Source organism: Lagopus leucura, unplaced genomic scaffold, assembly GCF_019238085.1.
Source record: "Lagopus leucura isolate 7727_CA_CO unplaced genomic scaffold, USGS_WTPT01 Super-Scaffold_100009, whole genome shotgun sequence".
NCBI lineage: Eukaryota > Metazoa > Chordata > Aves > Galliformes > Phasianidae > Lagopus > Lagopus leucura.
This window is the reverse complement of record NW_024962266.1, coordinates 9,285,916-9,308,912: the sequence shown is the minus strand read 5'-3', so window position 1 is coordinate 9,308,912 and position 22,997 is coordinate 9,285,916. Positions and strand designations below refer to the sequence as shown.

The 22,997-nt window shown below is 43.4% G+C and overlaps 1 protein-coding gene across 1 annotated transcript in view; it reads right to left on the bottom strand.

Moving 5' to 3' along the window:
- Window positions 1–22,997, bottom strand: part of VAV3 (vav guanine nucleotide exchange factor 3) — a 180,967-nt gene that overhangs the window by 157,561 nt on the left and 409 nt on the right. The gene's annotated exons all lie outside the window — the stretch shown is intronic.

The following is a 22,997-nucleotide window of genomic DNA, read 5'->3' as shown; positions in this document are numbered from 1 at the left end:
CCCAAACAAAAAAAAACTGACATTACAACCACCACAGTTTGCATTGCTCTCCCTGTCTGGATTTCTAAAGCTGTTCTTTCAGCTTCTTTAGCCATGCTGGAAAGTCACTTTTTCTTAAAAGAGGTCTGTTAACAAAATTAAAATAAATAAATAAATAAATAAGGCACCTTTGTATTGTTATTGATGTGTAACATAAAGGAAGAAAAAAAAAAATAGCCTGGGGTGAGAATATCCTCTGACAGAGAGCACAACCAGTGCTGCTCACAGCTGCCCCGAACGTCCCGGAGCCCAACACTCAAAGCCCAGCAAGCAACTGCCCCAAGAACTGCTAATGGTTACTCTAACAACAATACACATCTGCTAGGGATGCAGCCCACAGTGTGATGAAGCCCTTGCACAACACATACATCCCAGCAGCCTTAAGGTACTGCCTCACAATGCCACAAGCAGCAGGCCCACTGCCCAGGCAGGAAAGACTTTTTACTTTGGATCAGGGGTGCAGGGTTACACAGCAAAGGACTGGCCTCACCACACTGCCTCCCCCACAGGAGCAGCAGCAGCAGTTCCCTGCCTGCATCAAAAGGGATTGAAATTAACAACCCACCATGGGTTGATTATCATCACCCATCAGATTGAACAGCTGAGCTGTTTGATTGAGAATACAACGAAAAACTTCCCAGCAGTAAGGCTTATTTATTTATCTGTGACAAGTTAAACATCAAGTGGCAAGCGAGTAAACACTGTGTAGTGCCCACAGCCATCCCCCTCAGGCCCACAGCAGACGTAACTCTGACACCAGACCAGAGCACAGCAAAGCAAACAAGCCAACACAAGAAACAAAGCCATGTGCACCACGTTACGCAGCACCCACAGCCCTGCCCCAGCCAGGCTCAACAGCAGCTGAAGGCAGCACGGAGTGGGAACATAGAGCACAGGAGAGCAAGCGTGACTCTAGGGCACAGCAGCCACAGAAACAGAGCATGTATTCATATGGACCGAATCACTGCACCTGGATAATAGGAACTGTCCAAGCTCCACACTCCAAGCTTTCCAGCTTGGGTTTTTAATTGTTTTTAACTACCATCTAACAAATCTGCTTTGTGCTCCCATGCTGCTCATGAGCTCTTGCACTGTGTTTAAAGACTACATTATACTTAAAGTATAGGATGCAGCACAGGAAAGAGTAAAAACATGCTCAGCCAGTGCCATCCCTTCAGGTACATTAAGATGATGGATCTGACCATGTTCAGGAAATGCCAATGGGAATTTGTTGAAAATGGAATAATAAAAGCCACCACCATGCCACAGCCACTCATTCACACTGGATGGAGCATGCTCTGTGCTCACTGCCCCATATCTGCACTGAGTGAAGCTTAGCAAAGGCACTCGGAGCTTGTTCTAGATTCCTGTAGAGATGTGGCTGCTTCTCCACAGCAATCCCAGAAAGTCAGCTGCCTGGAGAGTTACATGGAGGAGAGGGAGGAAGGAGCAAAGCAGAGCTGTAGTCCAAATTCAGGCTCAGCACAGTCCTGCAAGAGCAGCAGGCTGGCCACTGCTGAGGAGCAGTGATAGACACAAGTTCACTGTTCTCCTCTTGAAACACTAACCTCAGCCTACTTCAATTTCCTACATCGTCCACACTGAAAGTTTGAGCTGTTTCCATCCTCATTCTCCAGTAACAGACCAGTTGGAGTGCCCCAGGCAGCAGGAGGAATGGGTTAGAATCCATGGCAGCCACCTCCTCCACGAGCATAGACTGACACTCCCAGACCCAAACAGCGAGGGCTACATTTCAGTCACTCAAAAAAGCCCAAGGTATTTTACATACTGCCTCCCCATGCCAGCCCCAGCACATACTAAGCTATTCACTGAAGTGGTTTTATCTTTAGATTCTTATAAAGAAACCAGTAACATTTTGGGCTTTCATTCCTGCATTCACAGCACTGCAAAGCAGCCACAGAAATCCAAAACTAAAAATAATCCCATGAAAAGAACAACAAGTCTGAAGGAGAACTGTACACAAAAGTGCACCCAAAAGGAGCTTTTGCATATTTTTTGTTTCCTTCCAGGAGACAACTGTCTCCTTGCTGGAGACATCACCATAAATTTGTTTTCTTTACTTTTTACCCTGTGCTGCATCCTGTGAAAGTGGCAGCTTTCCAGCTCCTCCCCTGTTATTTTATTGAAACTTAATTTGCTTTATAAGCTATTGGTTCTGGCTTCTAAGGTTTTCTTGCCTCCTGACGACAGCTCTGAGCACACTGTTGAATAATACAGAAAGCGGTGCAAACTGAAGCGAAAAGCTGCCTTCATTCGTGGGTGCTAAACGCCCGCATGCTGCCTGAGCGCTGAGCTCGCACTCAGCATGTCTCAATTAGACCCATTTCATTATACTGGCAAGAAAATGCACTTACATGCAGGCTGCGAGACTATAGAAATGCACAGTCTTTGTGTCATCCATTTGTATCGTTGTCCTGCTTGAAAATAAATTGGGCTAGTGCGGCTCCTGGCCAAAAACTTCCCTTGAGCTGTGCTTTTTTTTTTGGCTAGAAGTGAATAATCAGGAGGTGGCTAGTGTCCAGCATTTCTTAACTGGCCTGCTCACCTCGCAGCAAAAGAAAATGAGGCTGAGATCGCTGACCAGCACTCTTCAGTAATTGGCCTGCCACTGAAATGGATGTGGATCAGGAGCTCCAGGTGCACCAAACTGTGTCCAGAAGCCCTTGTTTCTGGCTTCAGGACTGCTCTGCTAACTTTGTGTCAGAAAGCAAACAAGTGCTGCAGCTTTTAATTGATTTGTTCTTAATTATTTGTTAGTGTTGCCATGAAAAGCCTTAAGCTGCACATTGGATAGATAAAATTAAAAAAAAAACTTCTGAACTAACAAATCAATCTGACTATAAGCGTTACGATTTGCTTTAAAAACCTAACTCAAGTTTGCATAGAAATAATCATAGTGATTGAAATCCACCTGAAACACTGAAAACAAAAAAAAAAATCTTAAGTAAAACAAGCAGCTGGAAGGATGCACGGGATGGAGTATAACAAGAACTAGAACTGAATTTACCTTTCAGTAGACACCTGAGGGATGCAGGCAGACAATAAGTAGATAGCAATAAACTAAGAGAAATTCCAAGTGCCAACTAACATCAGAACACCAAGATACCTGGTTTATTATAAAATTGCTTCAATGTGCAGAACGTTTCTGAATGTTTGAGGAATGCATGAGTCATATTGCAAGGGAATAGTCGTTTAAACCAGTCAATGTCAAAATAAGATGTTAAAGGAGACAAATTAGCTGCCTAGATCCAACAGCTACCTGTCAAATTATCAACTTAAACCATCATTTTCAACTCTACTTCCCCCTCTAGATATTTGCTTTCTATTTAAATCAACAGAAGTCTGTCAGATTATAGTAGGTCCCAAATCATTTGTTAAAATCCCAAATACAGTATTTGCTGTGTAGATACTCACACGTAGCCATTCTAAAAATATTCATACAAAGGGAACAACACGTATGTAGTCTCTTTGACCTGAGAAGAGAGGGATATAACTGCCAACATCAGTCATTACATTCCTCAAGTCTTAGTAAGTCCAGCTCAATTTCCTTAGACTTCATTGTTGCCTCTAAGCAATACATACCTTCCTTATCCTTTCCTTCACTCTATCTCCATTTTTTGTTTTCAATAAATTGTTCTCAGTCTCATCTTGTTACTTTATGCAAAGTCAGATCAGATGACAAGGTTATGGGATAATGAAAATACCTCTTTTCACTCAACACAGAGGGAAAGGAGATGCTGACCAAAGCAGTTTCCATGATCCCAGCTGACAAGGAAGTGATAATTTTATGAAAGGTCAAGGTGACCAAGATACAAATGCAGAAAGCTAGAAAACAGCCAGAAGCAAGACCTAAAACACAGAAAAGTACTTTTTGTGAGCTGTTTGTGTATAGTGTTTGTGTGTTTGTTTCCATAGCTTGTATAAAAGCCAGAATCCAAAAAGATTTATCTGTATCATTGGATGAATCACAGAATCACCCGGGTTGGAAGGGACCTCAAGGATCATGTAGTTCCAACCCCCCTGCCTGGCAGGGCCACCAAACATACACATTCAGATCAGGTTGCAGGCATCAATTGCTGCAACTGTAACATTTACAGGAAGATCATATGGGAAGACACAAACGCCAATCTGCAGCAAAGAAAAATAAGACACCACAAGAGCAAGATAGGAATTTCCAGAACTGGCTCTGAATGTTGTGAACTTCCATTCTTGCATGCTCTGTTTTATATCTAATGCAAAACCTCACTCCCATGGGTGCCAAGAACATTTCTTTCATTCTGGAAGAAAAAGGATCTCACCCCAGACCTTTAATTTGCATGTCTATGATCCTCACTTCAGTTACAGTCAGCGCTATCTGTGGCTGCCAACAACCTGGGATATGAAGCTACATATCCTAATTAGAGAGCCCATTAAGATAGTGGCTGGTAGCATTTCATCTTACGTCAAACCACTGACTACAGGCAAGACAATGACAGTCATTAATTATCTTCTATCTCCCTGCCATCAAGTCCCACCCACTATGCTAATACCAAAAGTTCCTCAGTCCTGCTTGACAATTATTGCTCGAGGTAAAGCTGTCCATGTGAAATGATGATTTAAAAACAAAGATTTAGATTCAGGTCTACCATATCAATTAGTGTCAGAGCAGAGGTATGCTGCACTCATCATGTTAGAAACAGCAGCAGGCTTCTGCAAAACATTTGAGAATTACCCATCCTGTGGGGCTAGGGAGTGCCATATATGAGCATAATGACCTTTGTTAGCTGCTCATCCGCACGCAGCACTGGAAAGCCTGCTTTGCAAGACTTGAACAAAGATGAATAACCATAAAATGACCAGTGGCTTATTTAGACTTACGTTTTAACTTAAAAGATCATAAAACAGCTAAGATAACACTTATGAACAAAACAGAACTTGCTGCAAGTAGCAAGGTGCATTTACAACTTTAGGTTTATGTTCAGATGAGGTGAGAGTGGTCCATTTGGCAAGTCTAAGTTGTTAAACTACTTCTTTCTTCCCTGACACCTTTTTCCTTACAGCACTATACCAGGGCTTAAGGTAGGAGTGGAAGTCCATTAGTAGCTTATAAGGCCCAACAGCTACAGTTGCTTCCTTGTGTAGACACAGGTGCTCTACAGTCAATCATCTCACTTATAAAAGATTGAGGGATTGACAAAGAACAGCTCTCAGAAGAAATCATAACTAGCTTCTGGCATAAAGCAATAAAGAGGCAATGCTCTCTGACAGCATGCGTGTTATGATGAAGGCACACAGAACAAAATATAAACAGTTTGCCTTAAATAGAGCACCAAGATAATGTGAACTTCAATCAAAGTTTCAACCACTCTAAGAGAGAAGCACAACTCTGCCTACAAAAGAGCTGATTTAGATTAAATTGAAAAAAAAAAAATCTCTGTCCAAACACCACGTAACCTTCCTCCCACTTTGTTATTTCCTGCAGTCAGCCCTTACATTACTGCGACTCGTATACAATACTCAAACAGGAAAAGTGAAGCTAACCTTACACCTGCAGACCATGCTGCAGCGTTTCCCTCAGCCTTTATGAATGTCCACTGCGCAAGCCTGAAACTGCAAACATCCTTGGTGCAATTTTAATTGCCATAAATGTTTAAATAAGACAATATCAAAAGTTTTCATAACCTAGTTAAATGAAGTGCTACAGAGCAAAGGAATGAAAATATGCCATTAAGTGGCAGAAAGATACAAGTATATATAGCCAGCAGGAAGCAGTCACCAGCAAAGCTAGCAAGAACTGTGGCAGAAACTGGGTCTGCGATCACAAATTCACAAAATCACAGGATTTTCCTTCCCTCTGAGCCCAAATACTTGTGAAAGCAAAAAGTACAGCTCTGCAGTATCCAGAGCTGTACTGCCTCCATTTGTGGATTTACAATTAAGTTGTGCAAACAAACAGGTAGAAGAACAGGGGATATTTACAGGCTTTTACTTCTCTTTTTCTTAGGAAGGGACAAAGGACAGACAAGGGCCAGGTAAAGGTCTGGCAGATGAGGAGCAGCATGGACCCACATCCAGAGCAGGAATCGGTGCACAACCAGCAGGCAGCACCCATGTTGCACACACCCCAGAGGCCCGGCAAACCAGCAGCTAGTCCTTCGCTTCCTGGGAAGCTCAGAGCAGCCAGGTGGCCCAGTCCATCAGCAGCCTGCTGAGCTGCACCAGCACTCCTGCCCTGCTTCCTCTCGGATGGCTGAGGGAGCACAAGTTAGCTTAACTGCTTGGCTAAGCTCCTCTTGGAGGGGGCACATTTAAATATCATCAAGGAAAGAGAAGCACACACATAAAGAGACTTCACTGACCTCACACATCGTTATTTGATGCGTGCATCTAGGTGATTGGCAAGACTTATACAAAATTGTCAGCCCTGTCAGCTTATCAACATCATTCTCATGGAAATAAAGCTTTTTTTTTTCTTCTTCAAATGGTTTTAGTTTTGTAAGTGCAATTACAGAAGGAGTTGTACTGATTCAGTATTACCCCAACCTATGTGTACTAAAACAATAATCACCACTTTTGCCTTCACCAGCTATGACATTCTCTTCAGCAGGAAACAGCAGAGACAACAGTGGTGATCACTCACCTCTGTTGTTTGCAGGAGGCATACAGAAGTACCTTTAAAGCACCCAGGCAGCCACACATGTTGCTTTAGCACAGCTGTTATGGCCCTATCTAGCTACTTTTGTATTGCCCAAGTGCTGCCTTGGACTGCTATTTCTGTTTATTAGATCCCAACCCATACCTTAGAAACCCACCAAGAGTGCAAGGGGAGAGACAGAACTCACAAATTCACTGATCTGAAAGGGCACAAAAGAAATGGACCAGTGGCAGTGCCATGCTTACAGTGTCCTTTTCCTCTGTAGTTGAAAAAGTTTTACGACCACATTACCACTGTTTTCTCCAAAATTAGGCTGTAGATTGAAAAGATTGAACTGGACAAACTCCCTTTCTGAATAGGAAACACATTGGCAATGTTTTCTTTGTTGCTCCTGGTAGAAACCCTGCTGCAGGGGCCGGTGGCTGACCCTAGGAGCAGCTTCCAGCCACTGTGAGCAGTTAGAAGCAGAGCTTAGCAGATGTCAGTCTCAAACTGTGCAGGTTCGTATTATGAAATCTGTCTCTTCCTGGTATTCACTGCAAACTGCTGCAAGATTTTTGCAGAGATTAAGGCTTAGCCCACTGCCAAGCCATGGTATCCTTTCAGATGTCACATGATGGAAATATTGCTAAGATCAGATAGAACAGTTCAGAGCAAGACCAACGCCACAAATGGACAGAACAGAGCTAAGACAAGCGTACTAAACAGACATCAATCAACCATACAAGAAATGAATTCGCTAATTGGAACAACACAGTTCTATTTGGAACTTCGACATCTCAAACAATCTGGTTGATCAACATCATGGTTACTCCAACAGGGAAAAAATTAACATGTTAATAACAGTTGTTAGGAAACAATAAGGCTTCAAACAGATGGTAAAGTATCAGTCTGAGGCGAAATACAGATCTCCCTGCTGCTGAATGATTAACACAAAACTCCCGCCGTCATAGCCACTGCAATTCTGTGACTGTTTAATGAGGCCCTGTGGATGTAGGCTCAGGTCACCTATTACAACCAGACCTTCTGGTGCTTCCTGGGCAAACATGCCGTGGCCTGAGTTGACTCTCACCTCCTTTTCCTCTTTTACACTGACTCAAAGGGAAGATTTCTCAGAGATAATACTGTCACTAGGTGCTGGAAAGCATTCATCGCCAATGTTCAAGTACACCCGAATTAAAAAACAAATCATGCAGCCAACTTTAAATTCAGGAAAAATATATTAACATCTGGATTTTCTTGTCATCCAAAGTGCCATGGAGTACCAATATATTTCCGCATGCGCTGTTTAATAGAAGGCTAAAAAGCTGGGCAAAAGAAATGAGATGAGAAGAGGACTTTCGATATATTGAGAAGGAATAGCTGGTGTCAGAGATAAACACAGGAGAAGACCCTTCTACCTTTCCACAGGTTAGGAGTCACAAGGGCAAAATGACAGGCCTGTGATGGCAGGGGAGGCCAGCCCAGCAGGTCAGTACAGCTGCAGGGATCAGTGAACAGAGCACACCAAGGAAGGGTCACGGGGCCAGTTCTGACCAGGTTAGGCAGAAGTTGCTAGTTCACCTTGCTCTCAATGGATGCACCTAGCTCTGAAACTTGTTACAAAATGTTGAATTTTGTCCAAACTTGGTGCAATAACATGTCAGAGCAGTTCTTAAATTCACTGCGTATTTGGAGTAAAGACCCACAAGTTCACCCCCTCCCCACGAGCAGACCAGAAAGCCTGCAGACCTGCAGAGCAAGCGCAGGGCTGCCAGTCCCGCACAAGTGTCTGAGCACCCTCAACTCTATTCCTGCTATCCAGAGTTGCCATCAGTCACAGACCAGGGCCACAGGGAGTCTGACTGCTGCCTGGGGAGAGGTCATCCTGCCCAGCAGTGACAAGAGGATGCCTCATGAGGGTTGCTAATCTTACTGCAGCTGAGGTCACAGTTAAGTTTTTATGCAAAAATATTGATTCTCTGAAACAAGAAGCCATCGCTTTTCATTACCTATGAGAGATGGCCTTTGTAGCATGAGGAAATGCACTACTTACAATAATGCAAGAGTTTGTGCCCTCGCTGTGTAAGTGTTTATACCCAGGGAAATGGAACGCCAATCTGTTCGTGTTCTCCCAGAGTTGACATATGTGAACAGACCACTCTCCTTGCTGCAGCTCAGCCCCACAAAATGGAAGCCACAACTGCTCACTAACTCACTGTGGCAGCAGTACCACGCTGCCCACATTGAGCCTCTGTGCTCCGCATTATGCTCATCTGAGTTTCCTCAACTGGTGAAAAAAGTTAATGCACAACTGTGGGCATTTCATTGGATTCCATGCATACATATGCATTTCACTACAGCAGAAATGTATCATGAATATATAAACATATATATATATATAAAAATGTATCATAAATATATAAACACACTCATTTTTTCTTATTTACAAAGTTTTAGGCTCAAGCTAGTCAGGGTATAGAACCATTCCTCCCATTATCTTCTCTCAGGAAGATCCTGCCTGAAATGAAATATCAGGTTTGCTCCCAGAGACTGCCTGCTAGCAGACTTCTTTACATAACACTCACAGCTTGCCATCAACGTGCGCCGCATAAATAGCTCAGGGAACGGAAACAACACAGTCACACTTAGAAGTGATTTGATCATGCTACTCAGGGTTTGCCAAATGCCCTCATCTTTCCACAGGAAAAAAAGAAAAAGGTTTCCTGATGTCCTACAATCACAGCACATTTTCTCCACAGAAATCCCCAAGCTGACGATCAGCATTCCCAAAAAAGCACAGCCAGACAAACGAGACAGCTGGCACAGGTGGTGGAGCAACATGGGCACAAAACAGCATCACTCTTGGGGAAACACCAGCATGTTTCTTATAGACCGGCTGACTTCAGCCTCAAAGCAAGGAGTCAGCAAAGCACATCTTAAATAATAAAGACCATCATTTTAGCGCTCAGCTCCAGGGGCAGGAGCAGCCAGTGCTGATGGTGAGCTCAGCACAGCTCTGCCAAGTGCCATTACAGGCTCAGTGCCAAGCACTCCCCTGAGCGGTTACTCTGCTCTTCCCATGGCCGAGCCTGCTTACAGAGATTTACCACTGCTCACAAGTTTGGTGTTAATGTCACCTCAACGTATACAGTGCACGAAGGGAAGGAGAGCACCTGAGTTACATTCATCACATTATTTTCTTTTATGATGATATAAAGTAATTATGCTATGGTACAACAGCCCTTTGGTTTTCAATATCTTCTTTGTCTCTCATCCCCAACTCAGTGGGGATACGTCACACTGCCATGGAAATGTCATTTAGATGGTGGTTTTTTTTTGCACTGAAAATGTCAACGCTCAACTGTGACAGTGGTACAACTTGGGCCCATGCAGGGGGAGTGGCAATAACACAGAGATCAGGGTACCTGCAGCACACGTGAGCAAAGCAACAACACAGCTCCACTGCTGCAAAGCTGCATGTGGCACACCGCATCTGGTGCGCCAATCTCCCAGCATGGTTCTTAATGAGGCAGCATAACAACACACCCCTGCTACCTCCTGTCAGCAGCCAGGAACTGCCAGTTCTGCCATGCTCCTTAAGTACTCCTGAGGAATGATCACAGCAACACTGGTCTGTGCGCCAGCTGTGCACCCAATGTGGGCAAACAGAAGTCAAGTACATCTTTTCCTACCTTAGCTATGAAAAACAGAGAGCTGGAGTAGACAGCAAGTAATCCAAAGCAGTGAGAGAAAGGCAGCATGTGTAATTTTAATTAAGAACTAGCCAAAAGCATATAATCTAGTGATTTCTTACAGAGTGCAAAAACCTTTCTTACTCCTGAAATATCATGAATTTAAATCACTTGGGAAAGAAACCATCTTCTAATAGATTGCATACTTAGGACTTAAAGCAGATTAAAAGTGAAATTTATGCTAAAATTGTTGGGGAATGTAAATCCTTGTTTAATTGGCGCTGCAGGAGCTGCCAGGAATAATTAATAGAGCTATATTTAACAGTTCTGGCAGTGCTTCCCTTTCAGATGCAGCTCATTCTTGCCAACCTTGCTCGACCTGAGGCAGCCCAGTGCTGGCAGCACTGTGGGACAGGAGATGGAGGCCCTGGGAAGCACTGCAGCCTCCTAGGTGTGAGGGCACCAAGAGGTAAGTCCTCTGCTCTGAGGGCAGCTTCACGTGACTGTGGTGTTCAAGCAGCCTTAAAACTGGTGGGACCAGGTGAAACCAACCTGTCAGGTTTACCATTTTTCTTCGTGCTTTGGTGTACAAGCACTGTGGATTCACAAGTTCAGCTACCTCTACCCCATATGTGAGGCAGCCTGTCTTTGATTACGTGCGCACAGGCCAATGACCTTCTCAGATCACACTGAAGGACTGAATCACTCAGATTCCCATCTCTTGCAATTGTTGGCTGGAAAGAGCACAAGAGACCACTATAAACTTGTTGTTATCTGCTAATTTCAGCACTCTCCTCCCACTCCTTTTCCTGTGAGAAGTTCAGGTGTCCATAATAATACTGCTGTATTAACAAAATGGAAGTGTACGACTGAAAATGAAAAAGAATCCAGGCAAACTAACCAAAAACCATCTTCTGTAACAACTGGGTAAAAATAGCTGCCCATGCCCAGATCTGTCACTGGGTTCAGCTCTAGAGGTGCAATTACTGCATTCCTAAATTTGAAGGCAAATCTTACTTCCAGTGGGAGAGCAGAAACCACAGCCTTTGTGGCCCAGCTGCAGCTTTGGTGGGCAGTCTTGGCAAAACCTCAGCTCCAGCAACAGCGCCAAGGAGACAAAGCCACCACCAGTCACAGCAGCAAGACCCAGCCTCATGCTGACGTCAGCTATTGGTTTTGTCTTCTGATGCAGGAAAACCTGACTGCAAAGCCCATTCCCTCCTAGCTAGCAACTGTGAGCCCTGCCCCATGCACAGCCTCAGCTTCTGCTTTACCAACTGTATAATTAAAGAGAAAGAAAAAGAGTACAAGAGTGACCCATAAAAGCCATGCAAGTGGCAGACAACTAATAACTGCATTGTCATTAATTAAAACCAAAGTGTTTGCTTGCAGGAGAAAAAGCAGGCCATTTTTGTTCTGGTAGCACTGGAAATAGTGCTGTAGCGTTTGGATGATGCATACAACTGTAATTCAAGTTACAGCAAAGAAAAAAGAAGTCTTAGCAACAACCACCATACATGAGGTGAGAAAATGTATAATTTTATCAGCAGCAAGAGAAAAGATCATAGGCATAAAGCTTCTGTCCTTGGAAGCAGCCATAACAATACAAGAGCTTTTATTTCAGTACTCTGTTTTAAGAAACATTTTAAAATCCAAAGCAAACTATCTCCAGTCAGAAAAAAATCGGTTTTGTGGTTAAGACAAAACTGGAAATTCAAGCACGTTTTAATTTCTAGTCCATGACAGAGAAATACATTGTCTGTGTCCCAGTTCTTCACCTACAAAACAAGGCTGAAAATATTGCTTTTTCCTTTCCTATTTTTTTCAGTGGCACTGCCTTGTAGATAACCACATCACACAGCAGGTATTACGTATTACTCTGCATTCAGAATAAAGACACAGAAACTCAAATGCGGATGTCTATATTAAAAACTTAAAATCTTACCATAGAAATCTAATTCTGTGTCTCATCACACATTATTTGGACTGTCCAGATCTAAAGAAAAGGCAATAGCTTGGGCCTTATGTTTCATATGCCTTAATAACCCTTGGAAGAAAAACGCACCAAAACTGTAGATAAGAAAGTGAGAGAGATGAGAGAGAGCAACAGCTTAAGTATGATTGCAGACCTTGCACTAACATCAGCACCAGCTTCAGCTCACCAGCTGCAGAGCTGAGCCCTTCACTTGCAGTTGCTGAGCAAGTAATGCCCGCTGCCACTGTTGCTCTCCAGGCAGCACCCTGCTCCCGGCCTATTTCCTCACATCTCCACCATCATTCGTACTTAAAACACTGCAACAAGTGAGCAGGAAAAGCAGAAGGGATCTGCAGGAGGGGGAGCAGTCACTTGATGCTGGCAGAGCATTGGTCTTCCCAGCTCACAGGGCTTATCCTGCTCCACTCTACGCCATCCTGCTAACATGGATGTACCTCACAGAAAAAAAATACGTCTGATCAATTTAGAAATGCTACTCTAAACCCCACGTCCTTCATGCCTGGGAACTCAGCCTGAACATTTCAGATTTCCATACACATGCATGTTTGTTTTCATATTTCAAGCCAAAGTCCCTACAAACCATTCCAACATCTTCTTGGCCACACAGCTCTACTTGCAGCAAGGAGCCTCAGCTCCACAGGCAGCTTCTTGGGCTCTGCCCCGGAACCAGTGCCTCTCACTGAGCTGAGTCAGGAGGAAGCCACTCTTGCAACCAGCAGGGGTGGTTTCCCTCCAGGCACACTGTCACACCTCTCACTCTAGCTGGGCCAGGGTTTGTTCTTCAGGCCAAGAGAGGCTTCCCATCACTGCAGACTGGCTTTCTGTATCTCCCTCTTATCAGGAGTGACTGGCTCTTCTCCAGCAGGTTTTGCTAGCTAGCCTCGGTTCTGACTGGGGTCTTGTCTTCCCTCTAGAACAGTCAGTTCTCTGGGGCTAAGCTTTGTGTGTTGCTTGAAGCACAAGCAATGGTTCCTGTTCCCACATGGCTTAAGAGAAAGGCATTTAATGTTTCCACATTGATTTCAACAGCTGAAAGAACTAGCCTGTTATCTCCATCTGTTAAATTCCACACCAGCATCATCTAAAGACAGTCCTGCTTTCACCTTTGCATTGATTTGTCCATTCAGGGCCCCGAACTGGATCTCAAACACAGCTCTCATATGTATGCAAAACATGCTGATCAGTTCATATGAAAGAGGAACTGCAGAGACCAGTAGGGCTAGCAACGCACGCTAAGTGATAAATTAGACTGCCTGCCTATGAAGACAAAGAACGATTGCATGGCAAAGGCAAACAGATCCCAAATTGACTGCGGTGCAGTCCGTCTCCATACAGACCCATGAGTCATGTTGATTTGGAAAATTCTTCATAAATGCTTGTAATGGCAGGCAATCATTTTAATTAGATATGGTCTAATTAAAAAAAAGAATAGAAGCTTTTATAGCTCATGCCTCCCCAGTGTACACTAGGAATCCCCACTGTTTGGCAAACAGGAAAATTGTTTGTATTATTTAATAACCATAATGCTATCAGCAGAGGTTTAATGCAGGATTTAATGCATACACTCTGGCTCACCCCAGAATATCAATTGGATGGTGTGCAGGCTGGATGCAAAAGTTCAGTCTCTAACTGAGATCCCAGGAGGCCTAAAATTGCAAACATATGCCTGAGGAACAGGCAAAACCCTTCTGAGTGTCCACTAACTCACACATCAGAGCTGGGTGTATCCATTCAGATACGATAAGAACTGGCCTAAAGCTTCCAACCACAAGTTGACAGGCCTCTCTGCAGGCTTTTAGAAATGGAAAGAGAAGTGATGGCAATACCCTTCTGTTCACCCCCTGCCTGTGCACTGCCCCATCCTGCTCCCTGCAGCACCAGCAGTGCCTGGCCACCTCCAGTCCACAGAGTTGCTGGTCCTCATCTTGTGTTGCCAGGCTGGGGTCTGTCACAGGGGGCAAGAAACCAGTGCTCTCACAGCCAGGCCATCAGCAGCAGATCTCGTTGTCACATGTTGTGTAACACTCTGGCTCTGCTAGGAAAGGAAGCAAAAATACCACAAGAAAAGCACTTCCTGTAGTATTTCTGATCTAGTCAAACCCAGGAAATAATGGAAATTACAGTGGTGCACAGTTTTGAGGGTTTTTTTTTAGCTTATTTTGAATTTCTGTTATTTCCAGTGTTTTTCACGTGAATACTTGAAGTCATAACAAAGCGATTACAAGATAACTGAAGATGCAAGATCTCTCTGCACATACTTAAAAAGCTGCCTCTAGGAACCATGTTTGGTGAGCAATTGGCCAGCACTGTGCCACTGTGAGATGCAACACATCACTCCTGCTCCGCCTGCAACCATAAGACCTCAGCACTGCTACAGATTGATCTAAGCACAACACCTATTCCTGCTTAGGGCACCCCAGCAGCCTTACCTCATGGAACAGCCAGGTGGTCTGCAACAAATCCACAAAAACACATTGCTTTGATACAACAAAAAGTACTCCTAGGTCACAAAATAGCTCCCTGCAGGCCTCCAGAACCCATCTCCTTCTCCATAGCTAGCTGCTGGCATGGAATGAGGCCTCTGAAGGACAAGGATGAGCTTCATGTCAGGATGAGGTGAAACTCAACTGCTGTACTCACAGTCAGGACCGCCCAACTCAGGCCTCACCATTCCTATTGAGTGCTGCTTACAGGGGTCGGTCCTGCCTCACTTGAGGTCATGTTAGGAAATGACTTACATTAGGAAAATCAATTTTTTAAAAATTCAATACTGAGTGACATTTGATTGCAAAATTATGAGTGCAGCCAAGATCACACGTACTCACGCTGAGTACTAAGACTCAAGTCGCATTAAAGACAGCAGTGAAATTTCTGCCCACTCCAAAACATCACATTGGAAACACTCTTCATAAAGTTTCTGTCACTGTCTCTCTACCATAACTCCAAAAGACTTAAAAGCAAATGACTGTGCTTTTTGGCTTATTCCAACCAAATTGTGACTCCTTTGCCCTGAAGGGGAAAAAGGAGTTTTGAAATTGAGTTCTTTCCAAGTGCGTCGCCCAAGTTCTGTCATTTCCTTCTTTCAATGAAATACACACATTCACCTACTTTTCAGTAACAGCATCAGATGATACTTAGTCATCTGTTGCTCAAGGCTCTGTATGGATGTCATACACTGTGCACAATAACTCATCCAAGAGATGCCAGGAACACCACCTTGTCATTGAAGTCTTCTTCCTAATGGGCTGGAAGATTCCATGCACACAGATGTTCCAATCGCTCTGACAAGGTTCCAGCAGCCTTTTAACATATCCTTTTAAGCCATGACTGTCACTTCTCACAACACGCTCAGACCCCCCAGCATCCTAGGGGCATGGGCCCAGCAGGGCACTGATGTCACCGTGGGACATAGTACTCAGGAGCAAAGCAAAGCAGAGCTCTCCGTCACTCTTAGGCTGCAGGGGACAGACAGGGTTTGATGGACACGAGCCCCTTCCCTCCTGACCTTCTCACTACACCACTTCAAAGCTTCTTAGAGGTCCTGGTCTGTGTTGCCAAAGAGCCAGGCTTCCAGTGCAGGTCCCCTGTTATGGTGTGACAGCAGCCCCTCTGCGCAGCATGGCACCTGCAAAGTGTAGTGTTTTTAGGTTTGCCCTCTATTATAAAAAAAAAAAAAAAAAAGTTAAACATCTCAAAAACTCATCTAAATGACACGTAAATCTGTGATAGATGGTGATTTTTGGAAATCTGCACTAATGTACATGTTTACGTACATACAAGTGCAATTACATGCTTTTTATATTCACTTATCCTCCCTTCAGCGCACTGTGGCTCTCCATCAGGATCCTGTCAGCACCACAAAGCGCTGACTGCACACCATGTCTGCAAGCTACATCCACACAGCTACAGAGCACACGTGTCAAGTGCTGCACATTTCCTAACGTCAGCACCATTTGCCTAACACATGACAGGCAAATGGATGGATTTAGGCTTTCCTGCTGATCTTTATTTTTCCAGGCAATCTATTCCTGAATCTACTAAGAGAAATGCAGCAGTAAGAGTGAAAACAAAAGGTGTCACTGCCAACCCATAAGAGGATAATAAGTATTCTCACAGTTTGCCTTAACCCAAAAACATTACTGAGATGCTCCTAGCACTGCAGCAGAGCCTGGAGATAAAATATACATTCCAGCTCCCTCATGTAGGCTGTTTAGCTATCTTTAATGAGGCTAAGCATTACTGCACATTGCACTAAAATCGATGAGATGACCTACATGCATACCCATTGAAAGAAGGGTGCCAAGTTTGGAATCCCAAAATTTGCAAGAATAAACATAAAAAACTACAGTCACATCCCCTGTTTGTTATCACAGCCTGTTTGGGAGCCATTTCCAGGATTATTCAGCATACCCTGAGCTTCCTCAGCACAGAAGTCTCTGGCAGGTCAGAAGGACCTTCAGCTTCGAATTTTGCATTAACCAGTCCCAATAGACCAAAGATTTGTTACAGCAGTTTTCTGCAGCCATTAATATCCAGAGACTTTCATATTTCTGGCCATTTCTAAGCAGGCTAATACTGAGCATTCTGAGCAGTGCCATCAGGCTCCTCTGTCTGCATGACTGGATTAAAGTGAATTCAATTACATGCTTCAGACAATCTTTTTTATGTTTGCTTTACAGCTCCATCCTGTGCATTTTCTGTCCTTATCTCTATGACAGAGCTCTGTACTAAAATTTATATTACAGTTCCCATAAAGAAAACATGCTGTTTTGCATTCTTTTTCATGCATTTAATTGTTTCATTTCAGAAAAGCAAGCAGACATCAGGCTCAATTTGCCCAAAAAAGCAGTAGTTGAGCCTATGAAACTACCCCATTTTAAAATGAGTGAAATGAATGGGGAGATAGCTTATAACGTGAAGGGACAGAGGAAGGACACATATCCAAATGCTGAAGTAATATTGCAGAAGAGCATTTCCTACCCAGTTTCAAGTTTGATGAAATTAATTCTTTCTTTCTTGTCATATGCTCTACAGAAGCCTACTGCATTTTGGGTTAGACTCAGTTATTTCATTAGAACACATTTTCATTCTGATCAGAGAGAAATGGCTCCTGATGCCAAATTCAAAACTGAATTTATGAGCACTGACAGCTGGAGCAAGGGCTGAGCAGAGGTGGAAGGATGTAACGTTAGGGAAACATCAGAATAACTCAGATAAAGCTATCCGCAATTCTAGGAAAAGAGAACATCCCTTCCATACAAATACCATAATTAGTCCTTCAGTGTCCAACTGGGAAAGAATTATTCACAGAACAGATGCACGCCTCTGCGCCGAGCCGCTGCACCTGTCCGAGGGCTCCTGCACATTGTCTGTTCCTATCAGCGCTGTAAAGCCTTTACTTCAGAAGCCTTTCCTTTTGTGGCCTGAAACGCTGGAGATTTGTTAATACAATAAAAAGGAGGAACTTAACCAATGTTTTATAGAACCAGATGAGGCAAAGGGAATTTTTCCAGTCCTGTAAGTTTTACTGAGATATTAATATTACTAAGATTCCTGTTTTGTAAATAATAATGATTTATGAATTCTAACAGAAAGAGCCCCATCGTTTCTGAGAAAAAAACCAGATGACTGTGCCATAGGAATTCAGATTCAGAGCCTGCCCCAAAAGAAGAGCTCCCGCAACCAACTGTGCTCTATGCCATATGGCTGTCAGATAGGACACAATAACTAAACAGGTACAATTATGGAAAGTTTTATTTAAAAAATATGAGGCGAAGAAAAGAAATTGAGTTAATAAATACTTCAGCTCCCCAGAAGACACTCTATTGAAACGTCTGTGGCTTTCATAACAGGGCCTGAAAGGAAACCTCTGAAAAAGGAACCAGCAGCTCCTTGGTTATAAAAATAATTTTGCCTCTAGTAAATGGACAAGAAATCATACTAACAGAAAAGGAAAATGGGCCAGTTTTATCACAGCTCTTTCATGCAGCTTCTTTCTGTAATAAACAGCGTTTCTGGTGAAGCAAGCTAATTCCTGCACGATACATTATATATTCCTATTCATTCATTCATGTCCTAAGATGAAAGAAGTCCAGAGTGACTGCACTGGGTTTGATCTAACACTCATTAATGCATAATACTCCAATGCTGAATTTAGCAATGGTTTAACCACATGACATTTGTAACCATTACACGATTATGCCTAAGCACACAGCTAATAACGTTCTTCCTAGAGAAACCAAGAAAACATAGCATCACAGAATTAAGTGCAGGAACCCATGAGAGAAATGAAGAGAAAGAGAAAAAAGAATTCAAAATGTGCGTTTTTAGAAGAGAGGAACCTCGAAAGCATATTTCTGCCTGCTGGCCAGGAGGATCATACATTAAGGTTGCAAGGAGCTGGGATGACTGTGCACAGTGAATGCTTTATCCAGGGAAAACATTGCTTCCCTTACTACTTAGCAGCTGGCTTAGAGAAACTAAACTTAGCAGGCCTGAGGTGTAGGAAACCAGATAGCATGCTGTATAGCTGGATAGGAAATGCAGGGCTCAATGTGTTTGAGGTTAAGTTTAAGCCCTCACTTCCTTTAGGTCTATTTTAAACGGTGGCAAATGATGGCATGCTTTCTTACAACAAAATGACAGATGATCAAAGGTCGAATATGATCTCTATGTCAAGCATTTGCACAGGGACCTTTCTTTGAGGGACTGGGCAGGAAGTATCTTAACATGGTGTCTCATACTTCCCCTCATCTGTGTTTGCTCAAAACATACCAGTAACTGGGTAAAGCTGGAGAGCTGCTGCAGGGAATTGGCCAAATAGCATCTGCCCACAGCAGGAGAAGCTGCTGATTTTGGTCAGAGTAAAAAAAAAAAAAACAAAAAAAAAGGAGGACCACAACCTCAGACACTGCCCATGTGAGGAAAATGATAAGGCATCATTCGTCATGCTCAGGTTTTCAGATGCTACAGTTGGGAAACAGACAAAAACAAACCAAAGGCTTCCGTATACATTCCCTGTTCTGGAAGTAGTTAGGTATCAAGGCAGAGAAAGTGAAAAATATTAAGAAACTCTGCACCAGGTACTGCAATGAAACCTTCCAAATGCAATTTTAGCCATGGTTTTTGCTCCCTAACAATGGCAAACAGGGTGCATGACTCACCAGGCCATACTACCCACAAATTGCACACTTATTAAGACTGCTGTTGTTGTGAATTACCCAGGGTTGTACTGCAGGAGCCAAGGGGGTACGTTACTTAATGCAAGATACAAAAATACACAACAGAAAGACAGTCTTTGTACCAGAGTGCAACAGCATGTCTAAGCACTGTAGCCACATCATTTGTCATAAGGCTCATTTCCTCTTTGTGTGTTCTCGCCCCTCTCCTTCTCATACCTAGAAATCTGCAGGACAAAAGCCAGCATAGGAAAATTCTTTTAAATCCAATTTCTACCTTGCCTGCAGCAGCTCACATCTCTGCAGAGCCAGTCTCTGTCCTGGCATCCCCAGGCACCCCACAGCTGCCCAACATGGTACTTCTCCGCCACAGCCAAAAAACTGCCTGCTAGGAAGGATAACTGGATCTCTCTGCTCCTCTAAACATCCACTGAAAACTTATTAGCCATAACGAGCATTTTAGTAAGCTGAAAATAACACCATCTAGTCAACCTTGAATTTCTGACAGCAACTGCTTTCATAAAAGGTGATGTAATTTATAACCGCAGCTGTGAAGACAAATATAAAACAACACAAAGCCCATCTCCGTTGAGGTGACGTTGGCTTACTGGAGCAGGGAGAAATTTAAAGTAGAGAATACTAAATACCTATTAGAATCATAGAGGAATTTTCTAACAATAGGTGAGAAGGAAATCAGGATCACTATTCCTTGAAAACCACTGTACTTTCTCCACACCAGGTCCCTCTGCAGCACAAATCACTCCCCTTACTTTCAGGATGCCAGCAGGAGTTATGGGAATGCTGATCTGAAGCAGAATGTTAAAATGCACACCATAGTCCAAACAGTTGAAGGCAAACGTCCTCTTAAACTCCTCTTGGTTGCACAGAAAAACACAAGTGCAACTCTCTCGTGAACTTTCCAGTCTTTGCTGGCTAACTCAATACTTCTGTGGGCAACTGACTGGGGCTATCTCTGAGCATAAGTGGCTCTCCATGCAGAATATGATAGGTATGCCAATGAACTCAAAGCCAAGAGGTACAAAAGGAGAGTGGCTGAACTACCAAAAAGCCAGGTTGATGCAAAGATCCTGAGCATTCTCATTGAGTGTGAAGTACCCTTACTGTCAGGAGAACAGAGGAAATAACCCTGTATCACTGAGAAAACAAGATGTTCAAAAAATTGCATTCCAAATTCTCTAAAAACCTCTGTATTTTGTTTTTTTAATGACACTTAAAAACAAAAACATGATTCTGATGAATAATATTTGGTTGTTTTCACCTCAACTTTCAGTGCTTTTGAAATGAAACGCCAAACTTAGAAAGCACTGAAATATTTTCAAAGTATCCAAACTCCCTTTTAGCAAAAGCTTTCAGCCAGAGACAAGTTCAGACTGAAATCATTTATGATTCCAATTAGCCCATGTTCCAGCATATCATCCATCTCTAATGGACATTTAACAAGTATGATACAGGGAAAATATCTCCACAAACATTGAGCTCAGCTGTGATCCATTGTTCTCCCACACTTCACACTTTGAGGCATGGGCAGGATGACACAGGAGGAAATGAGAACCCTCTGCATGGGCTGCACCTCCTCATTCCTCAGCTCCATGCCTTCCTACATCGTGGCAGCTATTAACATTTGTGCGTGTATTACAAACCAGTGAAAAGTAAGGCCATGGTGAATAAAAGAGAATTCTGACATCAGACCAACCTCAGCAGAAATGAACCACTAATTCTTGAAATTCTTCTGTGAAAGAACCCCAAGGATGTGACCAAGTCTCAGAAAACAGTAGACAGATCAAGTGCTGTTACACTGAAAGCTATGAAGGTTGTTGAAGCCAGGACCCCTTACTTATGATACCTCTTTTGTACTGACCACCAACTAAGGTCACTCAAACAGGGTGCCCACCAGCAGGAGATAGAGTGTCACAAGCTTCATTTCTGGAAACTACTAAAGCAACAGGAAAGGCTACAGAGGATGACCATAAGTACTGAAGCACAGGACTACTCCTACCAGCTCTGCCACTAAGTCCATGCAAATCACTTAATCTTCCTATTTAGTTCCCCCCTTTGTTAAAAAGGAAACGTTGGTATTTATTTAACTTCCAGCTCACAGACAGGAGGATTAATTAGTTAAGAACTGCTAAGGGCTTTGATGATCCTGTTCTGCACAGTCACTAGTAAGTATCATTAACTAACACTAGGCTAATGATGCAGGTAGAGCCAGCCATTTCCATCAGTATCAAAGCAGAATCTAGGATTCAGTCCCAAGATAAGTCTTAGCTAGTGAAAAGTCAACACAGTTATGGGAAAAATACAAAGGAGCAAGTTAAGTTCATTTGTACTGGTCCACTGGAACACAGGAAGAAAATACACAGTGGCACTACTCCTGACCTCACAAAACCCCAGCTCTATTAATAACCTTGGACCGCATTCCGAGAGCTGCCGCTTTACACCTTCAAAAGTCACACCAGTGTGCAAAGTGTTTTGGTTTTGAGTTAGTGGCCATTTCCGCTCCTACAACCCGCTCTGCACCTGCAAGATGATGGCATGCCACTACAGAAAGCAAGAGCTGAGCACAGCATGCATACACTGCATACCAACATTTCGCAACGCTCTTCCTTGGAGTTCTTTAACACTGATGCACCTGTTATGAAATCCAGACAGTTACAATGCATCTTCACAAGACTTCTCACATTCGAGTTGGTGTCCTGATGATACAAAGGGAGGCAAGATACAGGTGGGCAGTCTGAGGCTTGTGCCAGCTAGCTGCCCTGCAACAGCCCACACCTCAGCCCTACCGCAGAGATAGCACAGATAGATGGTGAAGATGAAGCCCGGAAAGTTGAGAGAGCACCTAAAATAACTTCAGAAGATGCTTTCTCAGAGCAGCTGCCCACAGAGCTCTGCTGAGGAAGCCAGGTGCAACCTCCATGATCTGCCAGTAGCTTATGCCTCTGGACCTAGATCACCTGTTGCACAGAAGATATTCCCCCAGTTTCACATATAACTATTTGGTTTATACTTAAAAATACTTTGTAATTCATGCATACTTAAGTACATATCTCTATGCTGGTATCTGTATAATTCTAGGGGCAGAACACATCATTCTTCCAACTCTGAGTTGGCAAACTGAGTTCAGGGTCTTCTTTAATTATTTTAGTGGTGGCATAGAACGACTGGTAAAACTGACAATTTTAAGAGGAACAAAAATACCGCTCTGTAGGTTTATATTTCTCTGAACTTTCACACAACTTTTTTGGTCCCAGCCAAAACCTCACTTCCCTCTATCATCTCACAACACTGTTGTGCAAAATAAAGATTAAAGTACATCTTGCAGGGTGGAGAAACACAGCAGAGGAAAAAGCTGAGCAAAGAGGATTCCAGTTAGCACCAACAATCTGCAAAGCTTGGGGGGGGGGGGGGGGGGGGGGGGGGGGGGGGGGGGGGGG